The following is a 24,776-nucleotide window of genomic DNA, read 5'->3' as shown; positions in this document are numbered from 1 at the left end:
GTTCATCCATCCAGACATCCGTTGCCTTTTTTTTTTTTTGTTCCCCTTCTCCCTGTCCGTGAAAATATAATCAGGTGGTCTACAAGTGCTTGATCAGGCGCACACATGGATCATTGCTAAATTCCTCCAGGATCTCGTGGCTTAGAAAGGATCATAGGTGTGAGTGTTAATCCCTTTAGGAAAGACAATGTGCACCTCCCCTGACAGTCTCACCCACTACTGTCTTCAGTGAGTGTGAGTCATTGGAGGGGCCCTGTTTTTTTTGCACATGACTTTTGGTGTCTTCAGAAATGTTGAAGCATTAGTTCATCAAGGTTTTTGTCTGATGTGGTAGTGCTTTATCTGTTTTGAAATTAGATCTGGAGTGGCGAGGGATTTCTTTTATGAAGTGTGTTTGTGTGTTATTTTAATTTTTTTTCACACAGAAAGTTTATGAACTGTGACAAAGTAACACCCCAGATGTGCCAGATTATAAGGGGAGGCGGGGGATGTTATGTCCCCTGGAGCACTTATGCCGTGCTTTATGATGCTTGCAGTTTCAAATGTCACAGAATTTTGTTTTTGTTTTAGCTGAACAGAAAAGACCTGCATGTCTGCTGCAGTGTATATACAGGTGAAAAAGCATACAAACAAACTAGGAAATTAGTTTCACTGCTCTGCTTCACTTACATTAAAGTAGCAAAGAAGGTTCAGTGCGCATTATGAAATTAAAAGTACTAACAATTTCTGGTGCATTCATTTAACCTCAATCTAAAGGGAAACTCAATCTATTTTACACACCAAAGTCTGTTGACACTCAGTAATCTTCAGTATCTCTGGATCTGCTGCATTGATTTTGATAATTTATTAAAACTGTCCGTCCTGAGTCCAACCATGTTATAGGATTGCAATGCTAAATTGGCGCAGCACTCTTAACAGCCAGCCACCCAAGATTTCCAGGACTGTGCCTTTAACTTCCAGTGCTGTGTGTCCTGAGAAGTCCTCGAGGGCTTAGGGCTGTCCTCCTGTAAAATCAGCAAGCGCTTGAGGGCTCTCTGGTAAACTTTCAGAGCCCTTTATGTGCCCTTTCTGTAAATGCTGCAGACTTTGCTTAAAGGAATTACCCACACAATGTCCTCATGTTAAAAATGTGGATGACATGGAATTTTAAATTGAAAACCCAAGAACATAATTTTTATTTAATTAAAACATGGTGTTTTCATCTAATTGATAAAGCAGCATTGCTGATGAGATATAGATATATATATATATATATATATATATATATATATATATATATATATATAGATATAGATATATATATATATATATATATATATATATATATATATATATACACATATATATATATATACACATACACATACACATACACACACACCCTTTATATTAAGGAACTGTCCGGAATACATTAGCCCCTCACTTGATGCTCAAGTGCGGACACTAGGACTGTCACCTTGGTCAATTCAGTCTCTCATGCCCATAACTACATAGGGTAGACTACAAAGAGAAAATGGAGAGGGAGATTAAAGGGAGTTTTATCCAAGTTAAGGAAAGGTCTGACTGATCTTGTCCGTATTATTTGTGTGTATGTATATATTTGTTAGTGTGTGTGTGTTTTGTGAGCTATGAGTCACAGGTCCAAACAGAGGTCGTCCTCGTCTCCTCTCACTGTGTCTCGCAGGCGCACACACAACAATGATTGTGTCAACGCCGTCCCTTGATGACAGTAGACAGCACATACGGATGACTGAAGGTTCAGTGAGTTGGACCGAGAAATAAAACGAGCCTGTTGTTTTACTGGAAATGGGAGGCAGGGTGTTTCTAAGAAACCTACAAACTTATTTGCCTCTCATTTTGCACTTACATTATTGCCGACATTCATTCTCTCACTCGCTCTCTCTCTCTGTCTCTGTCTCTTTCTGTCTGTCTGTTTTCAAGAGTAAATTTAAACAACAATTACAGTGTCCCAATTTTCTTAGATTCATGAATTGGTTAGAAAACGACTTGCTTAAGACTTAATTTTTTTTCCTTGCAGTGTCTGGAAGGGAAGTAAAAATACAGTACATGCTCAGAAGATGCTGGCAAAATATGTAGGCCTACGTGCACCTATTTTTGATGATGTCGTTGCTTCACAAGCTTCACTACAAAAAAATGGACACCTTTTTCAGATAGTAGTTCCCTTTGGTACTTTCCCTACTTCTTTTGTTTATGGCTGCAGCAAGCTTGTTAATTGCAAGTTATTTCTGTCCGGACGCACTAGAGGGTAGACTGAAGAGAGATGTGCCATTGTTACCCAGTAGTTATGTGCACTCTTAAATAAGGAGTCCTTAGAATGACCCGATATAAAACCACCACAACAACTCTGAAATGAAGATAAATGCATGATTAATATATGCACTGCAATTAAGGATTTGAACCCATTCTGTCACGCGGGCTGCCTCTGCGACGTCAACGTGTTGTTTTCCATTAGCATCGCCGAGGCTCCCTCTAGAGAGAGGAGACTCGAGGAGGAGTGGAGGGCTTTCTCATAGCATGCCAAGGTCGGCCGGCTCGCTCGTTCTCTCTGGCTGGGGAACTGCAAGCCTTGGATTGAAGGTGTGTTGCTTTATGACGGTGCTGCCTCTGAGGGTCTGAATAAATCAAACACAGAAGGACATTTGGGAAACAGGACGCTTTGATATTGCCCTCTCTTGCTCTTACTTTGGTTGTCACACTCTTTGTCTTCATGTCTCCCTTGTAAGCCTTTACTAGCTGATGCCCCTTTCCTTCGTGTATCATTTGTCTCTGGCATTCTCACCCCTCCATCACTGTTTCTGCATCCTTTCCATCCTTCCACTTCTCTGTTCCTACCAGAGCCTTCCATCTAAACAACTGCATATTCATATTGCCTGGTTTCTGCCCCTTGCTGCCCACACATTGATCAGCCGCAGCAGTGTTGGACCTCCACAAGGCTCCAGTGGACATCTGTCCTGCTGCTCAGTAGCATCCTGAAGTGAGTTTCTGATGACACTGACCTAGTAGAAACAAGTCATAATCACCCTCACACCCTGATGCTGTTTTGCCTGTTAGCAACAAGTTATCTGTGGCTGGCTAATTTATCTGGAAAACAACCACTGCAGGAAGCAGATTTCTTTTAGGGCCCACCGAAGCCTTGCTCCAAAGTGTGTTGCAGGTGAAGCTTAACCAAAGAGCTCATGGGTAGCTTATATTATCTTTTCTTGGTGAAAAGAGCAATTTTTCAACTCACCCTCATCATGTGTCAAATCCTTGTGTCTATTTTGTGTCTACAGTGTTTGAAGGCATGAAAATGGAGGTTTTAAATGTGATTCTGTTAATTTCCCAGTGTTTGCCTTATCCGGCATGTCAGATGTGTATAAATGGGCGTTCATACAGACACTTCATGAAACCTTTTTGTCTCTTTTCAGTCCGAGAGGTTGGGAGGTATGACGCTGTTGGCTCACTTCAAACCAATATTAACAGTTATAAAAAGCTCAGTATTTCAGTGGTGAAGACACTGATGGCACAAACAGTTTGTTTGTGCCATCAGTGTTTTTTGCTTCTCGTCATTCCTGCCAGCTATATTATTGTGTCTATAGACACAGGCGTTCCCTGCCATCTGAGAACAAGCATCAAGGAGTGTTTTGTTGTCTCTCAGACCCGCATCATTGTGTTGAGCTCGGGATTCTGTTGCGGTTTGTTGCCTGAGCAGATTCCCCATCTGTGAACCACCTGCCTTACCCTGTGTCACCCTGGCTGGTCTGTGCTGGCCACACATCAGTGTTGGTGGATGACGTTGTGAGTGTGCCTAGCCTTTATCTTTTTCCCTAAATAACATGGTACAGCTCAGCTCAGCATGGCTCTCTATTCAGAGAAGAGAGGTATTGTAATGACAGACAAGCTGGATTTAATGTTGCCTTCGGGGCTTGTTGCTGTGTCTGTTCTTTTGTTGTCTGGAGTGGAATCTTAACACACTGTATTTTGTGTGTCCAACTTGTCTGCTTGCACTTTCCAGCCCCAAACAGTGCCGTAGAAGAAAGGCACAGGAAATACCGATGGCATTTTTAGTTAGCTACCAGATGAATAACAGTCTTTAGACATGTGGTGAAGTTTGTTACATACATAGCAGGAGGTTTCAGAAGTAGATCTTACAAATGAACACGCCTCCTCTGAACTGAAGGTTCTGAGCCACTTCCTGCCAATATCTGCATATGAACCGAACCATTTCCTGTTGACAGAGTGTGAAGAGAAAGGTCATGACGTTTATGCACAGCTCCACAACCCAATTTAATGTGGTTATCCGTTTTATGTTTTTCAGTATCATTTACAGGGCAGGCGGACAAGTGAAACATGTCATTTCTGATGTTGGTTTCCATGTACTCAGTGAATAGATGTATGGGGGTCTGCTATGCACTGATTACATCATCCAATGACATCGTACCCACAGCAATGAAAGCCTGGCCTGAGGAATGCCCTCCACTTGTGTTTTTCTTTCCCTCTTTTTCTCCCCCCCCATTCTCTGTCTCTCTGTGCTTCACATAAATGTGGGTTACATGCAATTAACCCATAAAAGGCAAAAATGAAGTTCTTTGAATTCTATGCCCCTGTCTATAAATAGCCTGACTTCCGCCCTTATTTCAACTCTTGTTGCTTCTGCTATATCACAAGCGAAGCCCCCACCCACAGTTATACGATAACTTCACAATAATAAGGCAGCCACTAGCAAAGCCCCAATGAATGGCTTTGTAGGACTCACAGGCGGGATGAAAGTGTTTCAGCAACGGCCGGTCACCACACTGTTAGGGTGGAGGCCGAGCTGGCATCGGCACTGGCTCGTGACTGACCAGGCATGCAGGACTTGAGGCTGTCAGTGGGTAAACATAGGGAGGGGAGGGCATGAGTGTAGCATATGGTTAAAAAAAAGATGCGGGGGATAAATAAATAATAGTAAGGCTGTGGAGAGTGGGAGGCTGAGAGTAGAGTTTAGGGGTTGGTAAATTAATGGGTGAGCCCAAAGATTGGGCAACGGAGCATCTGTCAGGAGAGGAGAGAGCATTGTGGTGAAAGGGTGTGGCATGCGTGAAGTGCAGAGTCAGTTGGCAAGAATGAGCAAAAGAACAACAAAAGGCCTCTATGAGAAAGTACTCTAGAAGGCAAGAAAGACAGAATTACATGGAAAATATTTAGAAAATCAGCTCTGCTGTAGTATAAGCATGAGCTCATGTGTTGTGGCTGTGTGTAGTGGTGTGATACTGATGAGCCATTGGTGGTGGGGATGAATAACATTGTGCCTCCAACAGTGCACTCAGTCAGCATGGCGGATAGGCAAAGAGCACCCAGCAGGGAGGAAGAGACCGTTTTGGTGAAGCCAGGACCTGAAGCCACCCAAGACATGTGTGCCGGTGGGTGTGTGTGCATGGAATTAAGGGTAGCTTGATGTATAGACACAGCTGGGAGGGGGGACGGAGAAGACAGCTGGCAGAGCAAAGGGTGAGTGTAACGAGGAGTGAGTGTGACAGCCACAGTGACTCCTTTGTTCCCACTCACTTGTGCCAGTCACAGCGAGTAGATGGCTGATCTCTGAAGTGACTGAACCCTTTCACAGCACCTAGACCAGATACACAGTCGAGCTTTACACTAGCTCTCTCCTGAGCGTGTGTTTGCGTGACTGTATACCAGAGCCTGGCTACGGCAGCAGGAGTTTTCCACAAGAGAGGCCATAACCATCTTCCATAATGTCACTGCTCCTGTAGAGCGCTTATTACGGTTGTGATGATAGTCATCAGCTGCTAGCATAATTGTAACGCCAGCAACATTGAACAGTAGCGTATTCACTATATGCTTAGGTAATGAGTGTTGTTGAGGGCCCATGTTCTCTCCTGAGTTATGGTTTAATAATAGGAGTAATTTTTGCTCTGGTGTAGAGGAGCGCTGGATGAGTGCGGTAGTCCTGTGTGGCTTCTGGCGGAAATGCTGCTGCTGTGTGTGTGTGTGTGTGTGTGTTGGGTTTATCAAGGTGCACTTTGAGACAGCTTATTACACATTTTTTTTATTAAATCTTTCGTGCGTGTGTGTGAGTGTTCATGGGCATTCATCTTTCCCAGCACATTAATTATCATCACTCCACAGAATGCCAGTGGCCTTTAAATACGCAGACCAATGGATGGAGGATGTACTCTTTAGCTGTTTCCTCTCTACTATTAAACAGTACTTTTTATCTCTGAAAGCTCTACACTAAAGCGTCCACTCTCTTGCCACCATTTAGCTTTTTTTTTTTTTTTTTTTTGGAGTTCAATAAGCCTTTTCAGCGCCTGACTTCTACCTCTGAGTATCTGAACCATTTAGTTCAAGTAGGACAAGTAAAAATAGACACAAATCAATTCCAAATGTTCTCGGGCTCTTCGCACATCTCGATCTAGGCTAGGACAACCCAACAGGGGATAGAGTGACATGGCATTCAAAGATGGGCAGAATGACTGGCAGACTGGCACTTTAAAGGAGGTTATGTTCATTAAAAATGTAACTGGTGGCAGTGAATCGGGCCTTGACACACTTTAAAAGCCATTAAAGAGGCAGCAACGGATTATGGTTTGTTGAGTTATGATGATATGACCTTTTGGTTATTATATGCTTCAGTGCAGTTGGTAATCCTGAGCTATTGAAGCTAGCTAAGTGGAGACTATGTTTCCATTAAGAGATGTATATGACGTGTGCAACGCTGCAGTTCATGGCAGACCAAATTATTGATAGCACGTACTGTACACATACCGTAAAGTGTTGTGTGATTCCACTAGAGAGATGGAAAAAAGACCTGCTAAGGAGTAACATGCATTCATCTGCAGGCGGGTAAAGAGTCATTTTATTTAGCATTTTATTTTATTCATACCATTTTTTAAAACAAATAAAAATCATTGATCGTTGTAATTAAAGTCAGCCCAGATACTGATTTTATCGTTGCTCCATCCCTAATATTATATTAATGATTGAGTTCTAACATATTAGGGCTGCATGATAAATTTTTATTTCTAGTCACACCTTTATGCCTCATTATTACATGAAAAACGATTCTGCAGTATTTGCAGGGAGCAGCAGGGAGCTCCATTGTACCAAAACAAGCAGTCCTAATTTCTCCTTAATTTAAATTACCAAATGACAAAACAGTGTAACGCCACATGACAAGCTTTGAACTGGCAGAGTCAGCAGAAACAAACGAAAAGTGTGTGTGTGTGTGTGTGTGTGTCTGTGTGTGAGAGGTAAAAAGACAGTTCAAAAACTTAAAACTAAAATGAGTCATAATCGAAGAAAACTTGCTGGTTCTTCTTTGGGAAGAGGAAACAAAAAACATTGTGCTTCCGCTTAAACTTTGGATTCAAAGATGATGATGGCATTTAAAATTTGAAAGCAATGTTGCGCCATATTTGCAGCAGGGCAGGGAAATACTGCATGTTTCCACAATCACGTCAACAAAAACATTCATATCACAACCATACCTGAGAACGTTTCTAATAGTGATGAGAGAAAAATGTAATCTCGTTTCTATCGGGAAATTCTGCAATGCTGCCGTCCTATGTGTACGACTGCATGGGTCTTCCTGATATGAAATCATCTAAAAAGCAATCCTGGTTGTGTATGTTTATCTAAACGCTGAACAAAATGGAAGCTGGGATTTGGTGGCTCAGCAATCCTTTGCTATGGAAATTCCCTGACCCGGGATGCCCAATCCTTCACATCCCATTTAACTTGATGGAGCACATGCCAGCCCTGCCAGCACTGTGAGCAGAGGGAGTTAAGCCCCTATAATGTAACAAAGCAGGTTTGAAAAAGCTCTCTAGTCATCAGCGAACCAGTAGCCTTTTAGTTTTAAACCCCACTAAGACTTTTGTAGTACTTTATAACAAGAACATGCTCCATGTATCATAACGTTTGGTTGAGCTTGCAATGGGTAGCAGGTGGATACTTCAAACCTACAATCAAATTGTTGATTATATTACATCATGTTTGTTTGTGTAGATTTGCCTTATTGAAATATTAACCCTTTTCAAAACTGTTTCAGGGGCAAATCAGTCCAGACTTTACCATACATCATTTATCTATAAAAAATAAACCCAAATATGATGATTTACTAATTTGCTACATTTACAATTAAAATCCTCCTTTAACTGAAAAAATATGCTTTGCTTATTGTTACTTCACTTGGGTGACATTCACTTCACTTTCACTGTGCAGGATGATGTATATGCAGTGAGTTTGAGACAAGATGTCTGTTTTCACGTTCACCTGCTGAAAGGGGAACTTTCTTAGTGCTCTCTTTTATTCTCATATTAAGATGTGTGGGTAAGATTATAATTTTGTGACTTCAAACTACCCAATGTTTTAGACACCAAACGTGGTAATTCATAAATTCTGAAGTTTTTTAATGAGGGAGAAAGTGTAGGTGTACTTGTACTAAGATTTTTTTAAACTAGTGATAAATAAACTTTGTGGAATAGCCTCCTCAGACACAAATGTTTTTTGTTCTACGCAGATATTTTAGCCTTAAGACATGTAGGGGAGTGATGCTGCAGCCTCCTCAACAAGCATCGAGAGGTCTGGATCAAGTGTGCTACTCAGACTTCATGTTTGTACACCTTACATCATCTTGTTTTTCTCTACACATCGATAGTTGTGGTATAGACAAGGTTCAGTTTTGAAACTTAGGACTATTTGAATCACAAATGAACTACAGCGCAAAGTATTAAACTGTCAAAAACTGTTGCAGGTCACAATGGATAATAGGCTTGACAGTTTAATTAGTTTTATTGTCATCTGTGTGGGAAACACCAGGAATCTGTACAATGAACTTCTCCTTAGGCACTCTCAATTTTAAAGTCGACAAATACAAAATTGGAAATAAGCAATATACAATAAATAAAAACATGTAATTGACATATGGTGTAGACATTCTGCCAGCATTTGTCACCCAGGTTACAATCTCTCCCTCTGTGTTAATTCATTTTGAAAAAAAGTCTTATTTAACCATAACATGAAGCCTGTCACTTGCAGTAATTACTGAATTCTGCCATACTGCTCATGCTCTTCAGCAGAAAAGTTGTCTTTTCTCTGTAAAATGAGTGAAACTAAGCCTTTAGCCACAGTATTGTTCTTGCATAATCCCCACTGCTCTATTCTGGGATTTACACATAACTCATGCCTGGTCGGCAGAGTGCACTGCTCTTTTGTGGGTGTGTGCAACTAACTTCCTAAAGCACCTGCCCGTTTGGTTTTCAATTAGCACACAGAAGAAGCCGTACCATCATTATTTTCCTCGTGAACAGTGCTCATCCATTTAAGAGATGGAAGATCCCTTAAAAGCTGTATTTGGTTGGATGGGATATGATAAAAGGCAATTTTCTGTCTATCGTCTTCTGCTTGCGTGTACACTTGTGGTTGTGTAAGCATCTTTTCCATTACAACCTTTTGCCCCCGCCACCGTCTGGGGTGTAATTTTAGCACTTTAAGGAAGTGGGATTTCAGTCCTGTAAAAAAAAAAAAATTCTAAACTCATGGTAGAATCGACACTTGAGCTTGACCCTGCAGAATTGAACGGATTTTCCAATTGCTGCTTTTGTAAGGATTTTTTTTTATTATTTAGTAGCAGAGTTTGGTGGATAAAAATGCCTATCATGATGCTGTGTTGAAGAAAAGTTATTGATTTGCCCTACAGTAACATTTGATTAATTACATAATGTGAACACTGGATATAGAAATAAATTAATGCTTGTTTTTTTTAATGAAGCCTTTATAACCTGAACTGTCTGTGTATTTTATAGACAGAAGGCAGTTTATGTAGTTTATGTTTATGTGGCTGTTTGCCTTCTCTGAAATGCACCCACTTGGAATGAGAGGGGGTGTGAGACAGAGAGAGAGATGCTTGGATGGCCTCGCTGTTCTGCTGGAGTAGTCAAGGTCACTTTATGACGGAGGCGTTTTTCTGCTTGTGAATGAAGAATGCTGTGCTGGTCCCTCCTGACACTACAATGCCTCCCGCCTCCTCCAACACTCTCTCTCTCTCTCTCTCTCTCTCTCTCTCTCTCTCTCTCTCTCTCTCTCTCTCTCTCACTCTCACTCTCACACTCACACTCACACTCACACTCACACACACACACACACACACACACACACACACACACACACACACACAGGCTTCACAGTTAGACAATGGGACTATAGACCTGTTTCCATGACTTCCCTCTCTGACCAACCAAAAAGCAACATTCATCCCCGCCTCGGTCATGTGACCTAACAGGGTTTTTGTGTGGTCTCTCTCCATTCCCTCTATACATTCACACACTCTCTCTCACACACACACACACACACACACACACACACACACACACACACAGAGGGGTCTAGTGAACTTTTTCAGGATGGTTTGTTTCTTGAAGTGTGGCCCCAGAGGCTCCAATCATTGCAGTGATCAGTCAGGGGGAAGCTCTGGTCAGATCATTCCCCGATCCTCCCCTCACTCTCTACTGCTTTTGAAGAACTGCACTTTGATGTGTTGTTTTCTACATAAAAAAACTGTTATGTCGTTGCAAACAAGGCACACTTTTGTTGCGTTTCTTTTGACTCTCTTGAGCTCGCACCAGCTTTTAGCAGTCGTTTGGAAAAAAAAGGGGACCTCAGCTTTGTTTTTGATGGCAAAGACGGGAAAGGATGTGTCTTTCTTTCTTACCACTCTTTAATCTTTTGTATCTCCTATATGGAATTATTAAGACATAGTACTTTAATTTTTAGGCTCAATTTTAGTTTGCTATAGAGAATATATGAAGATACAGTATTCATATATGTAAAATCCTGCAGTACAAGAGTTCAGAGTGGTTTGTCAAACATCTGGAAAATATTCATAGTCCATAATTTGTTTTGCCAACTGTTTGCCGCCTAATTTGGTAATTTATGAGAGTTTGAAATCATTGTTGCACTAGAATGAGCTTTGACTAAATACAAAATGTGATGTTAAGGAACAATGGCTGAGATCAAAATAGTAGTTTGACATTTTGGTAAAATTTGCTTGTTCACTTTCGTGCACAGAGTTGGATGATAAGATCAATATCATTCTCATATTTGACCTTTCAATATAAGGACACAGACAGCAGTAGGTTTGCATAGCTTAGTATAAAAACATGAAAATAAGGGAAACAGCTAGCCTCACTCTGTCCCAAGGTAACAAAATCCACCTGTCAGCATCTCTACAGTTTGCTAAATATATAATTTGTTAATCCATACAAAAACTAAAGTGTAAGAACAACAAGTTGTGGTTTCATGGGGGTTACTTGAAAGTCTATTTCTTGGCTGGGTGCGTAGACTTCCTGGATTCATCTGTTGGTTGCCTGTCAATTTGTTTCACACACAGATTAAACAAACAAGATTAAATATGTTAATTAAATGTGTTTAAGAGGGGTTGGTTTTGATTTTGTTACCCTTTGGACAGAACCAGCTGTTTCCTCCTGTTTGCAGTCTTTCTGTGAAGCTAACCAGCTACTGCCTGTAGCCTTACATTGAACAAACAGATATGAGATTGGTATTGATCTTTTCATCAAACTCTCGGCAAAAAAGCTAAGCATATTGTCCCAAAATGTCAAACTATTTGATACCCTTTTGTTTGATGTGTGATTAATTATTTGCTACATATTCCACTCTTTTGAAAAACATAGTCTGCGGCATTGTAATATTCAGAATGTTGTTAGAGAACATAAAAGGTTTCAGACTACTAGACTTTTTTTTACTTTTATCAGCTGAAACTCTTTGTGATTAGATCCATACACTACTGCTGTTTTGAGTATTGTGACACAGATTCTAGTCTGTTCCTTTAAGCATCTAGACCCGTCTTTCCAGCTTTGTTCCTAATAGTCCAGCTGTAAGTTGATTACACCAAAGACCCCACAGGCCTGCAGCCAGACCAGCCACTGCAGAGTCTTCTGGGGACGCACATTGCATAGCTGACATTCTTATCTCCCTAACCCGCATCTCTAGCTGAGGTAATTTAAGGTTTAGAAAGGGCTGCTATCAGCCTCAGAATTCAATCTGGGGTCTGTAAAAGCCTGGAGAAGTTCAGAATGGATCTGGAGTGGTGTTTGCGGTGCCTTTCATGGTAACTCTAGCTGTACTGGCGATGTAGCAAATCCTTATTCCTATCTCAGCCCGCTTACCACTAAAATAGATACTGTCTATTTGCTGATTGCATGAATCAGCATGCGCACAGTATTGTACATTGGCTGCTCTCATCACAGTTAGAATCCAACAATCCAACAATCCCTGCAATGTTTGTGTTTCCTGTTGCTGCAGGAATTTGCGAGTTGGGAATGACGTTAAAATACATCAAGGAATTAGACGGCATATCCATAACTTAATCCTCCTATATCTGGACAGAATGCACTATGGAGAGTGGGTGTTTGACCTGGATCGGCTGCTTCCAACAGGACTGAGAAGCCTGAGAGCAGAAGGTCACACCGTCAGTGACTCACTACGCCCGCGGGCTCTCACACACACACACACACACACACACACACACACACACACACACACACACACACACACACACACACACACATTCTCTTTTCCTAACTGGCAGTAAAAAGGCTTCCAGGGTAAACACCTAATTGTGCGCCTCTTTTCTGTTTTTAAGCTCTCACTGCCGACCTTGATGCTGACTGATATTGAGTTATGTAAGGTGGGGGGCATGTTATTTTTAAATCTAAAGAGAAAAGAGATTGTTGTTGAACAGAGCACATAGCCTATTGTGTTTCAGTTAGCGAGGCAATGGAGGAAAAAACAACACGTGTAACAGTTACCTTACATAACACTCTTGAATACACAAGCTGTAAGTGCAGAGGATTAAAATATACACACATATTTTAATGGTACAGGTAATGTTTCATAAGCACTTAGATATCCCAAAATACCATGAGTTGAGATTGATCAGGGAACAGTGACGAACCTCAACAACGAACAATGTGTCACCATGTAAGTCTGCTCCCTGCTCTGCGTTTTGAAACTCTGATGTTGGTCGCTGTAAACACATAATAGATATAAATAAAAATCCAAATTCATTCAGTCATCATCACTCATGATGTTGACAATGAGATGAGAACATCTTTATTAGTGATCAGGATTGACTGAATTTCTGATGATTACTCGTTGTGCTCTCCCTCACTTTGTCACATCACTTGTAGTTATTGCACTTCATGTGTTCTCGGGCCAGTCGAGTTTTTGTTTTTTAATACCTTTACCTTCTTTGCGTTATTAACATCATAAATTAAAGGAATAGTTTGCTATTTTAGGAAATACCATTATAAGAAGATTGATACCACTCTGACATCTGTACATTAAATATGCAGCAAGAGGCAGCAGATGGTAAGATTAGCTTAGCATAAAAACTGGAAACAGCTTTTTTATTCAGTTCATCAAAACACTGAGATGTAAAAACGACAAGTTGTAAGAAATGACAAATTAAGAAGCTTTAGAGATGCTGGAAGGCAAACCTTTGGAGAGAGCAGCACTATCTGTTTACAGTCTTTATGCTATGCTTAGCTAAGGGGCTAGCTAGCTTCAGCAGCGTATTTACCGTGTAAACATGAGCGCGGTATCACTCACTATTCTCATAACGTGAAGAGTGAGAAACAAGAAAGCGAGCAAGCATTCTTGCCAAAATTATATTCATTTAACCCCTGAATAGAAGTAATATTTGTGAAAGTAAACATGCAGTTAAGCTTTGCTCCTATTTATTAGCATGTTTGCAGCCTAAACAAACAAAATGTTGCAGGAAGACCAACAGTTTAGCATGTCCATTATTATTGTTACTCTACACTGTAAGTTGACATATGGGAATCAATTTCTAAAAACCTAACTTTTCCTTTTTTTCATCTTCCATTTAGAGATGACATGGGTTTAAGAATGTCCTCCCGAGGAAAATAAGAGAGAATTTTTTTTTTCTTGTTGTATTACAGACTGGGAGGACAAGGAATAGTTCCACATGGTTGATGTTCTGAGTATGTTTTTAATGCACTGTGCTGGTGCTTTGATGACTTAAGCACAGATGGCGTGAGGATTTTAGTGTTATCATGCTTTACTGTATGTTTTGATGGTTTGCAGACTCTCCTGACCAGCATGCACGTGTTGACCTGGTCTCCCAACTGCAAGTTGATGGAGGAATGGTCTGCTGAAATTAGTCCATGATAAAGGCATTACAGGTCATTCAGACTTCTTCCTCAGACAGAAGTCTGGCTCTCTCCAGTCACCTCTGTATTTCTACAGGCTAATATCTTGTGGTTATTCATTTGAATAAAGACAACAAGCATATGTTACCTTAGCAGCCAGCCACAGTCAGTTGTTTGATGATCAAGGCCAAAGGAGATACTTACCGTTCTGTTTACAGAGTGCTTGTGTTGTTTTGGGCAGTAGGATATTGTGTGATCATATACTTGTGAGGTATTGTTTTGCAAGGTGATGTGCAGAAACTAAAACATGGCCCAGTTTTCTGTTGCCGACAGTCGAAATGCATGGATCATAACTGCTGGAGTTTGATTATTACAAGTAAAGAATGTTTCCACTCTTGAAGTGGAATACATTTGGATGTGGTTTTGAATAATAGATGAACCCCTGATGTGTTGTGGAATTATCTTTGCCTGACAACCTCCTCTGCAAGCAGACTTTCGTCTGCTTGCTTGTATTCGTTTTATGTTTTGAAAAATGGGAAAGAAAATCTGTGCATAAGAAAAAGGGTTATAAAACACTAAACAAATGGCTGACGTCAACACCTGTCTATTATTATTCAGCATCTGCATTTATATTTTTGACATTTCTAGTGTGTTATGAGTGTAACCATAAGCTCAAATTTCTGAATCACCAACATTACAAGCAACTGGTAGTAATGTGGGCCAGGGTCGGAGCCACAGCTGACTGATAATAGTGTTGATAACATGTTTCAAATGGTTTCTAACTGAGAAGGGAGACAGGAAATTGTTTACCTATCAGTTTAAAAAAAAAATAAAAAATTAAGCACTAGACTGAGAGCCAGGCTAGCTGTTTTTCCCTGTGCTCAGTGCTAAGCTTTTTCTAAATTCTGATGGCTGTAGCTTCATATTTGACAGACATGAGTAATAAAGCCATAGTTAAAGATGGGGTATGTGATTCTTATCGAGTACATGTTTATTTGTCAAATTCAGAGAATATCTCCTCATGGTCCGCTAGCTCTCTGCACTGTGTGTGCACTGAAAATAAATCTGGTGTTTGTAGGCTACACAGCCCTGGCTTTGTAAATTGGAAACAAAGAAAGTGGCTTAGACTGAGCCGCACAACATTATTCCAGCCATGATTTGTGTGTCATGTAACGTTAAATTACTTGCCCATGAACATTCAGCATACTTTCCCCGTATGCCACGATATGCTGTTGGTGTGATGTTAGCCATAGTAGCTGCAGAGTTTCTCGTCCTCTCTGCTTGTTTGCTTTGCAGCAGCAACTGCAGCGACAGTTTGCTGACCCACAACTTAGCTAACGTTAGTTCCATTACTTTCTGTGTCTTTCTTTGCTCTATATCATGGTCATTGGATTTCTCCAGAATTGCGACTACCTTTTGAGGTTTAAGTTTACACTATGGTTGTACAGCTGCACAAATCTGAATATTTCATGCCTTGTAAATAAAACAATCTCCTCCAAATCACTGCTACTCTGACATGCAAGATTCCCTGTTTTGCCAGTCAATGATATCTGATTTTCAAAAACTTAAGCCTTTCTGTTTGTTAGTGGTAATTATGTCTAACATTTGTCTTTCAAAAACTGCTTCCACTCAACCAGCCTTGCATACTAAGGCTGAAGAGCTCCTGACTGGAACAACACACAGCAGACATTTTAAGTCAGGTTAACACTGACCGAACTCCAATCTGTTGCTCTTTGATCACCTTTCCGCCCCCCTAATTGTTTGATCCTTGTTCATGGAGAACCAAAACTGAGGTCATCTTGAACTCTCTAACATCTATGATGACGAACAGACAAGTATTTACTGCAAAAAAATCTAGAAAGGTGGTACAACATACTGTAATTCACTTATACACTGTATATCTGTGTGATCAGTGTGTTCCAAACATATCACTAGGATATAATTAAATACAATCCTTTTGCTTCACATTTCTCAGTGCATTGGTTTGGCTGCAGAATTTCACTTTACATCTTTGTTTATTATATATAAATTTTTTGGCAGGCTTGTATGGAGGACTCATCCTGACAAATTCAGAAATTAATACAGAAATTAATAAATGCTCAATAAATAAATAAGCATCCAATTAAATGCACAAAAAAATAAAGTAAATAAATAAATGTAGGCAGTAATTAAATTATTCAAGGAGACATAAATGTATATATCTATTTTAATTAGCTTCTTTACTTATTCATCTTTGTAATAATTACCTTATTTGTTTATTGTCTTTAATCTTCAACTTAATTTATTAATTACTTATTTTTTAAATGTATTTATTTATGTGTGTGTTTTTAATATTTATGTCTGTTTTAAAATGCATTGTGCGATATTTACTCACACTAAACACTGTAGCAACAGGTCCACAGACAGCTGTTGGACCGCACTTTGATTACGAACATTTATATGAGTCACAAGTACACAGAAGTGCTAATAAATAGTATAAACTACAACTTTCACTAACTGTTGATACTCCGACAGCCATCTTGGATCACGACGGTTCTCCCGACTTCCCGAGTCGGAAATCCGACTTCAGGGGGCGTTCCAGTTGAAAGTTCCTGGGAAATTGGGAACTCAGAAATTCCGACTTCCCATGTCAAATGGAACGCACCATGTGTCTCAACGGGTGAGCTTCTCCCCTATTGGTGGACCAGTCAGACGGGAGAGCTCTAGGCCTTCTCTACCTGCACACATCAACAAGCTTGCACCTCACAGAGTCAGATGGCTTCCTTCAGTGCGCTGAGGTGTTTAGAAACTGTATTTGAAGACAATACTACCAGCCATGTCTTCCTTCACTTTACGTGAGGACGCTCTGACAGTGTGTTCATATAGCGACTTATACGGACACAGAAATGCTGTTGTTTCTGAGAACCACATGGTCTGTTAGCCGCAGCTAAATTTGGGAGTGCACTCCTATTCGAGTATTTACGGTAAATGCTCCTACAAGGAGCAGCTCCTTGCTCTGCTGTTATCAGCTGCTGTTTCAACAAAAACGCCATTCAGGATGAAAATTCAACCGTGGGGTTGTGTCGAGAGATGCAGTGACTTAACCAGCGGTGAGTAAGAAATATTATGAATAGTACATGTAATTTGTTAAGCTATGAGGAGAGTAAAAGTCCGTTAGCCGCTAGGCTAATTTATATAGTGTTAATATCATATAGGCTAAAGCTCTTAAGCTAGTGGTGGTGACTAACAATCTTGACAGTTACCATTAAGAAGAATTTTATGCTTCTGTTAAATGTGATTGCTATTAAGCCATGTTTTATGTGTGGTGGTGGAGTCAATTTAAAGTAAACTTAACTGAACTTAACCAGTTGAAATGATTACTGAAGGCTATTTACTGTACTTTTATGTCTTGCACAGAAGACAGGAGGAGCCTTGTGGAGAACATAAACATATTCGTCAGAGAAGAAGAAGCAGCAGCAGCAGGAGGAGGAGAGCAACAAAGAAAATAATCCCCAAATAATAAAATAAATTCCTTTTATATATCCCCTTTGATGGCTTGTTGTTTATGTGTAGATATAGAGGAAGAATGGGACAGAGCACACATTTTATCGTTACTGTGTGTGAGCATGGGATAACAGTGGGTACTTTTAATACAGCTCACATCCCTAATATTACTGTATAACTATAACAAGTGGAAAACATTCAAGATTTTTTACAACTGTCAGCACAGTGTATTCATCTTGTGTAATGAATGAAAATAAATAGGCCTACTTGGCTCCTCTCTACTTTGACATTTAAGATTAGCTGCGTTTGATCCACCTTCATACACATCATGCACAACTTGAGAAAGGTAAGTTGTTTTCCGCTCCAGCCTGCCTAAAAGAAAAGCATTTTTGGGATTAAATGGGCTTTATTAGCTGCTGCAGTGCAGGAAGAACTAAGAACAGGCCCATTTCTCAACTTATTATTCTAAATCATGCAATGAAGAAGAACAAATGCATAATAAATCCTGGGACAAAATCTGTCCACAAATATTGTACAGCATGTAGTCTAATGAACAAGCCTTGTGTTATAGCTGACTGAGAGTGAAATGTTTCATTTTTTAATTCATGTGGTCATAGTTGTCCACAACTCAAATCAGAATTTAAGAAGAAATGTTTTATACCACCTCAAGAAGACTTCCTATCAGAAAGATAGGAAGGTATTTCAATGTACAACTGCAGCACTTAATATTTTTTCTTTTTTACTGCAGTACAGTAATTTCCCTGACATTTTTGCATTTTACTTTTAATAGACACATGTAACAGGTTTTAGACTTCCTGTGAATATAATCCAATTAATCTTATTTTCATACTATATATCTGTTGTGTAATTTGATAAATTATATTGTATGTGGTGCTTGCATCGCGTGCTATTGAGACTTCATTGCCCTCTTCAGATAAGACTCTGAGAGTGCAACATGTGTCTTTGCAAAGAGAAACAGACAGAAAAAAGTCTCTAACTCAGCTCACAGCTGTGAGCTCACTCTGCACCATTAAAACTGAATTTACCATACAGAATTGAATACGAGTGCACTCCAGATCTAGCTGCAGCTAGCTGACCATGTGCTTCTCCCTATACTGCAGTTCTGTGTCCATGCATGATGCAAACTGAAAACACTGTCTGTCATAGCGTCCACACGGGCACAAGGGAAGGAAGATGTGGCTGGTAGTATTGTCTTCAAGTAGAGTTGCTAAACACCTCAACGCACTGAAGGAAGCCATCTGACTGTGTGAGGAGCAAGCTTGTTGATGTGTGCAGGTAGAGAAGGCCTAGAGCTCTCCCGTCTGACTGGTCCACCAATAGGGGAGAAGTTCACGTCTTGAGACACAGCGCTTCCTCATTTGCATAATGAGGCAGAAATGCATATAGAAATGTAAAAAGGACAGGCAGAAATAAATACCATTGGGGAAATAAATAGGGTAGAAAATACAAAGGAAGAATAAAACAGACAAAAATATTAACACACACACATAAATTAATACATTTAAAAAAGAAGCAATAAATAAAGTTGAAGATTATAACGGACAATAAATAAATAAGGTACTTATTACAAAGGTGAATAAGTAAAGAAGCTAATTAAAATAGATACATTTATGTCTCCTTGTATAATTTAATTACTGCCTATATTTATTTATTTACTTTATTTTTTTGTGCATTTAATCAGATGCTTATTTATTTATTGACCATTTATTTATTTCTGTATTTATTTTCTGAATTTGTCAGGATCAGTCCTCCTTGAACTATGGCTTTGATAAAATGGGGGCAGTGTTGTACCCAAACACACGGTTTAAATTTTGACAAGAGCAGCCTGTGGAGGGAGTGTAGAAAGGGGTAATGAGGGAGATTTTGAAAGGTTGTCGACAGGGTAAAGCCTCCTGGATGGGTCAGTGGGGCTGAAAGAGAGCGCAAAGGCAGGGTTTCACAAGGGAGCTGAGATAGTTTAGACAGATTATTAAAGCTGTGACATGGAGTTGGGCAGAGTTCCCAGTGAGCTCTCTGACTCAGCATACTTCAGTTTCCCCTAACTTCCTTGTGTAGATCACAAGAATATCCTTTGCTGTCTAGCAAGGAGTGATAAAGGTCCTCTAAACTATTTCACTTCCTCAGGTCTCCATGGCACTTAGGTTTGGCTTCTACATAACACAGCCGTGTCTACTTTCTCTTATTTTTTGCAGCTTGGCACGAAACAAAAACTCAATAAGGATATGATATGTTTCTATTAGCTTGTTGGTTTTTATAGGGGTTTGTTTTGTTTCTCTGGTTGCTGTGTTGAAATGTTTTCCTACTTGGATACTTGTCTTTCTAAGGCTCTATGGGAGCTCGTGTCCAAAATTGAAAGTCCTGGATGTCTGCATTTATGAGGCTCATACGAACCAAAGTGGACCTCAGCCTGGGTGGAGTAAACATCTGTTTTTGTGTGATACAGATGGCCTGTTGAGCGCTCAGTCTGAAATGAAGATGTCATTGCCTTGCTCAAACAGTAAATGTTTAATTTGGGCATTTAAGCTCTTAGCTCATAATCAGGGGTCTTTTGTGACAGTGTAAACTTTGACTCACTCTGTTGGCATAAATTGTGGACTGTTCTGATTCTCTAACATCAGAGGTGATTGGAGGGGAAGTGAAAGTGTGTGGTGCATTTGTGGTAATCAACTATTTTCTGACCGTCTTTGAACAGTATTGCATGTAACAGTATTAAACGCAACACTGAATCTAACTTGGCTGTAGAAGTGATAACATGATTTGATGCGTTTATTTTTTCATATTGAGACTTCCCTCTTGGTCCTTTCCCATGTGGTGTGTGTCACGTCTCTCATAGGTTAGCTGCTGCTGTGACAAGTGTGGGACACGGAATAAGACTTTGTAAAACATTAACGCAATAGTTCAACATTTTAGGAAATAGACTTATTTACCTTCTTGCCAAGAGTTAGATGAGAAGATTGATACCATTCTCAAATGTAAGGCTACAGGCAGTTAGCTTAGCTAAGCATATCCAAAATCCACCTGCCAGCAACGGTAAAGCTCACTAATTGACACATTATATTATATATATATAATTCGTACAAAATCTGAAGTGCAAATGCGACAAGTTACTCCAGGAAGCTGTGTCCAATAAGTGTGCGTGTTAATTTACTAGGGATGATCTGGATGCATGATTTGTCTTGATTTGTACATGTGAATCTTAACTTTTTAAGTCAACCGCGGCAGTCATTTTATGTTTGAATTTTGCCGCTTTTTTCACTGGCGGACCTGTTTCCTCTTTTCTTGACAAACGCCTACTTCCTCCTTCAGTCTGTCTCTCTCTGCACTCTTTTGGTCGCAGTTTTGCCTGAGGTGAAGCACTGCACAAAGTTGCTGTGAAGTCTTTGTCTGCGGCTTATGATGCTGAAGGCACTTTGCTTGTAGATACTAAGGTTGCTTAGAAAACAGCTGCCTTCTCTCTCTACTTTAAGCAGTTGTTTATACAAGAAGCAGGTTGATTTGGAGAAGAACTAACAAGCCTGTTGCCTGTCAAGTTTTCCGGGTGAGTCCCCACGCCTTCATAGTGTTTTTTACTCTTTCTTTATAGTACACAGGATGCAGAAGGCCTCAGGGTGCGGCTGTCTGCACTCTCCTGCCTCCTCTCCTCTCCTCTCCAGTGTGTCACCGCTGGGCATGAATGTTGTGGTTAGATGTTTGCAGTCTGGAATAGTGAATGTCTTACTGTACATGCTTGTTGGCTGTTTTGAGATGGGACTCTGTGCGGCTTTTCCACATCCAACCCAGAGAAGAATGGAAATGTCAAAGAACGGATGTGTTTTAAGACAGTTGAGCATTGTGGCCTCATGGTTTGGAGGGGATGGAAATGTGGTTTCAGTAGTTTATGATTTTGGAAAGGAAACTTACACAGCTGATAAATCTGGAAAGTAATTACCTGGTAATATTACTTGGTTCTTTCACAGTACACATTATGGATTAGTTGTCTGCCTGTAGGACTAATTTCGCCCTGTATTTTCTTTTCCTCTGGCTAGTGTCTTCATTTTTTGTCTCCTCATCTCTAAATGTTCCAGCGTTTTGATTATCTGGGTTTACAGAATACCATCCAAGTGCCTCTTAATTGTTTCTGACTCACATGTTTACCTCAAATTGCTGGCTTGCTCTGCTCGCAACACCCTATTTAGGCTTTGCTTGCAATTGTTCAGCAATACACTGTAGCTCCATGCTTCACTTGTTCTCCTGTGTGTGCAGATTTATGTATCCAGACACATACACACAGTCAGTTTAGCTGTATGCATTATGTGCAAAATATAAGTGCAAGAGTCCCCTTGGTGTCCTCTTAGCTGGCTCACAGTCTCAGTAGGAGGTCAGTGGGCTGCTGTTGAGAGTTAGAGTTGTTACGAGCTGCAGGTACCGACATTTGACAGGATATCCTGGTTGCAGCAGTGAGAACCAGGGCGGGTTTGTGACACGAGTCACACAGAGAGAAGTTGTGATGCTTGTCGGTCTAATCTCCAAACTGCAGAGGATGCCAAACCGAATTCATTAAAAAACATATCCTCATTTGATGCTTTGTTTGTTTGTGGGAGGAACACTTTTTGGTCCAAGTGTTTTCTTGGTATATTGTTTGGATATAAATGCGTGTAAAGTCTCTTAGAGCCTGGCACTTCCTCCTTTGGTTGAATCTAGAAGCCATATTTCTAAACTGTGACCCCCGCCTTCCTCCTTTTTCCTTTTGTCTTCTTCCCTTATTTGTAGCTGTTTTGTCAGGCCTTTGTCTTAGAGCCAACAGCTTTTCCTGTGGGCCGGGTGTTGGGTGGGTGGGTGTGTGTGTGTGTGTGTGTGTGTGTGTTGGTGAGGGATTGGGCATAACACCATAGCATTTTTAAGATACTTAGTTTCAGTGTACTCTTTCTATCATGTTTAACTCTTGGAACCATGTTTTGTTTTTGTTTTTATATTCTACATTAGCAATTCCCAACCAGGAGTACCTGTACTCCAGGGGGTACTTCTGCAATTGCCAGAGGGTAAGTGGAAAGATTTTGGAGTAGCACAACTAATTATATTATATTACAAAATAGAATTTTACGGTTTGAAAAATCAAAAGAAATGGGCACTTATTGAGTCACTTGTAACACCTGAACAATGTTGCGGTTATAAGTCTGTGAAAACTAGCCAACCATTGAAAAAGATAGCTAAAAGTATTGATATATGGTTGAAACGTTAAGCTTCTGCCAGTGTTAGCAGTATAAATGCAAACTTAACCAAACCAACCTTAACAATGAAATTTCATCCACTAACATCCATTATTATATACACTTTTATATTATTAATAGAACTAATATCCAGTTTAATATTGTTTGCAATCAACACATTTAGAACATGATGGGTGGTGTTGATGAGGCAGTGCTTGAGTTCATCTGACAAGTTCTACAGTGAGGAAAATAAGTATTTGAACACCCTGCTATTTTGCAAGTTCTCCCACTTAGAAATCATGGAGGGGTCTGAAATAGTCATCGTAGGTGCATGTCCACTGTGAGAGACATAATCTAAAAAGAAAAATCCAGAAATCACAATGTATGATTTTTTTTAACTATTTATTTGTATGATACAGCTGCAAATAAGTATTTGAACACCTGAGAAAATCAATGTTAATATTTGGTACAGTAGCCTTTGTTTGCAATTACAGAGGTCAAACGTTTCCTGTAGTTTTTCACCAGGTTTGCACACACTGCAGGAGGGATTTTGGCCCACTCCTCCACACAGATCTTCTCTAGATCAGTCAGGTTTCTGGGCTGTCGCTGAGAAACACGGAGTTTGAGCTCCCTCCAAAGATTCTCTATTGGGTTTAGGTCTGGAGACTGGCTAGGCCACGCCAGAACCTTGATAAGCTTCTTACAGAGCCACTCCTTGGTTATCCTGGCTGTGTGCTTCGGGTCATTGTCATGTTGGAAGACCCGGCCTCGACCCATCTTCAATGCTCTAACTGAGGGAAGGAGATTGTTCCCCAAAATCTCGCAATACATCCTCTCCTTAATACAGTGCAGTCGCCCTGTCCCATGTGCAGAAAAACACCCCCAAAGCATGATGCTACCACCCCCATGCTTCACAGTAGGGATGGTGTTCTTGGGATGGTACTCATCATTCTTCTTCCTCCAAACACGGTTAGTGGAATTATGACCAAAAAGTTCTATTTTGGTCTCATCTGACCACATGACTTTCTCCCATGACTCCTCTGGATCATCCAAATGGTCATTGGCAAACTGAAGACGGGCCTTGACATGTGCTGGTTTAAGCAGGGGAACCTTCCGTGCCATGCGTGATTTCAAACCATGACGTCTTAATGTATTACCAACAGTAACCTTGGAAACGGTGGTCCCAGCTCTTTTCAGGTCATTGACCAGCTCGTCCCGTGTAGTTCTGGGCTGATTTCTCACCTTTCTTAGGATCATTGAGACCCCACGAGGTGAGATCTTGCATGGAGCCCCAGTCCGAGGGAGATTAACAGTCATGTTTAGCTTCTTCCATTTTCTAATGATTGCTCCAACAGTGGACCTTTTTTCACCAAGCTGCTTGGCAATTTCCCCGTAGCCCTTTCCAGCCTTGTGGAGGTGTACAATTTTGTCTCTAGGGTCTTTGGACAGCTCTTTGGTCTTGGCCATGTTAGTAGTTGGATTCTTACTGATTGGATGGGGTGGACAGGTGTCTTTATGCAGCTAACGACCTCAAACAGGTGCATCTAATTTAGGATAATAAATGGAGTGGAGGTGGACATTTTGAAGGCAGACTAACAGGTCTTTGAGAGTCAGAATTCTAGCTGATAGACAGGTGTTCAAATACTTATTTGCAGATATCATACAAATAAATGGTTAAAAAATCATACATTGTGATTTCTGGATTTTTTTTTTTAGATTATGTCTCTCACAGTGGACATGCACCTACGATGACAATTTCAGACCCCTCCATGATTTCTAAGTGGGAGAACTTGCAAAATAGCAGGGTGTTCAAATACTTATTTTCCTCACTGTACATGAGTTCTAGGGCTGAACGATTAATCATTTTCAAATCGAAATTGGGATTTGAAAG

General features: G+C 40.3%; 1 protein-coding gene across 3 annotated transcripts in view; it reads left to right on the top strand.

Annotated features, from left to right (window-relative positions):
• Positions 1–24,776, top strand: part of elmo1 (engulfment and cell motility 1 (ced-12 homolog, C. elegans)) — a 111,630-nt gene that overhangs the window by 4,160 nt on the left and 82,694 nt on the right. For 2 of the 3 annotated variants that reach the window (XM_038724907.1, XM_038724905.1), the window contains exon 1: positions 21,020–21,237. The exons of the other annotated variant lie outside the window; for it this stretch is intronic. The gene's annotated coding sequence lies outside the window, so the exon portion shown is untranslated. Of the gene's footprint in view, positions 1–21,019; positions 21,238–24,776 lie in introns of those variants that run through there. 3 annotated transcript variants of the gene reach the window in all.

The sequence above is a fragment of the Micropterus salmoides genome, unplaced genomic scaffold (genome assembly GCF_014851395.1).
Source record: "Micropterus salmoides isolate LMB-PRFRI ecotype aquatic unplaced genomic scaffold, ASM1485139v1 Ms_hic_scaffold_17, whole genome shotgun sequence".
NCBI lineage: Eukaryota > Metazoa > Chordata > Actinopteri > Centrarchiformes > Centrarchidae > Micropterus > Micropterus salmoides.
Note: the sequence above shows the minus strand (reverse complement) of the source record. Positions and strands in the feature narration are given on the sequence as shown.